At 35.8% G+C, this 1634-nt stretch overlaps 1 protein-coding gene across 1 annotated transcript in view; it reads right to left on the bottom strand.

Moving 5' to 3' along the window:
• LOC104941289 (calcium/calmodulin-dependent protein kinase type II subunit beta-like) overlaps positions 1 to 1634 on the bottom strand; it is a 44275-nt gene that overhangs the window by 19613 nt on the left and 23028 nt on the right. The gene's annotated exons all lie outside the window — the stretch shown is intronic.

Here is a 1634-nt window from a genome sequence, read left to right as displayed (position 1 = left end):
TATTATTATTATTTATTGTCATTAGCACATTAGCTACAGTGAAGATATGTCAATAAAAAACTGAAGTCACATGGTCCTCCAACAATGCAACATGTATTTGAATTGTATGTCGCACTATGTTTGTTCGGTATTGTTTTATTCAGCAGTGCCAAAGACACATTTCATTTTCATGTCAATCTAATTGAATCTCGTTGAGTCGACTTTGGATGAATTCATCAGCTGTGGTTCAATGTTTTAGCTTGACTAAAACATTAACAATAACTAAAACCATGTATCAGTTTGACAGAAAATAATCCCAAATTATTTAGTTATTTGATAATCCTATATTCTTTGTTTCCAGCCTTTCGATCGTCACAATTTGCTGTTGAATTGTTGAAGCTCTTAATTCTGAATTTTCTTGGGAGTGAAAATGAAACTTTGATTTTGAAATTCGGTCTAGAAAAACATCTTTGTCCTGACAAGGTAAATTAACCTTGATTGGTCAGGATTGGATTGTGTGAGTTATCTAGAAAACCTACAGCTGTGAAAATGTTCTCATAAACATGGTAAAACAATTTTTTATATTTAACCTAGTATAAGTGTAATTACATATTTAGATAAAACTCAAATATAAATAAAAAACCTCCTCGAAAACAGGGGCAGAATGTAAATTAGTTAATTACCTCAAGTACCACTTTTATTTGAGGTATTTGTAACTAACTTGAATACTTCCACTTTTTAAGCCACTATTATTGGACTCATATGATGTCCTCATGATATGAATATCATACGTTAAAGAAAGACTCTGGCAGGTGTTTTCTGTGTGGTTTGAACACGCTGAGGTGTATAACAGTCTCTGCGCCAGGCGTCCCGCTGGTTTTCCGTGTATTGTAATAGAAATCCTGACTCACGCTGAGTGTGTGTTCAGCCCTGACTTCCCTGCGCTGTGGTTTGGCCACCTGCTCCACACACTCAGAGACCGAATATTAAAAAAAGACCAAAGAACGGATCACTCACGCTCGCTGAACAACTGCACGACAAAGAGGGGAAACTGAGAGCCCCACTTTCCACGAGAGCCTGAGATGGCAAAAGTACACACATCCTTTACTCAAGTAGAAGTACAGATACTCATGTTTAAAAATACTCTGGTGAAAGTAGAAGTACTGACTAAACTTATTTACTCAAGTCAAAGTAAAGAGGCTTTGAAATGTACTTCAGTAAAAAGTACCCATAACTAGCAGCTGTTTTAAAGAGTACCTGACCTCCCTTTATATTAATAGAACAATAATGTCATTGTTAGCTAATGAATGTTTCCATGGTGACGAACGGCGACATGACAACGTTTTCATTGGTCCCTCTTCTTTAGAGAAGACCAGGAAATGATGGATACACGGATCGTGTTCAAATCAATAGGCACGCAATGACTCTAAATAATAATGATCACGCCACCAAACACACATTCAGACTAAAGGAACCAGCCTGTTTGGAAAATGAGAGAAGTAAAAAAGTACAGGTATTTGAGTTCAAAATGTAAGAAGTAGAAAGTTCAGGTATTTGAGTTCAAAATGTAAGAAGTCAAAGTAAAAAATGGTCAGAAAAATAAGTAGTGGAGTAAAGTACTGATACCAGAAACATGAACTTAAGTACAGTAACAA

The sequence above is a fragment of the Notothenia coriiceps genome, unplaced genomic scaffold (assembly GCF_000735185.1).
Source record: "Notothenia coriiceps isolate Sejong01 unplaced genomic scaffold, NC01 NC01_scaffold00003306, whole genome shotgun sequence".
In the NCBI taxonomy this organism is placed as follows: Eukaryota; Metazoa; Chordata; class Actinopteri; order Perciformes; family Nototheniidae; genus Notothenia; species Notothenia coriiceps.
The sequence above is the reverse complement of the archived record's forward strand: the minus strand, read 5'-3'. Positions and strand labels throughout refer to the sequence as shown.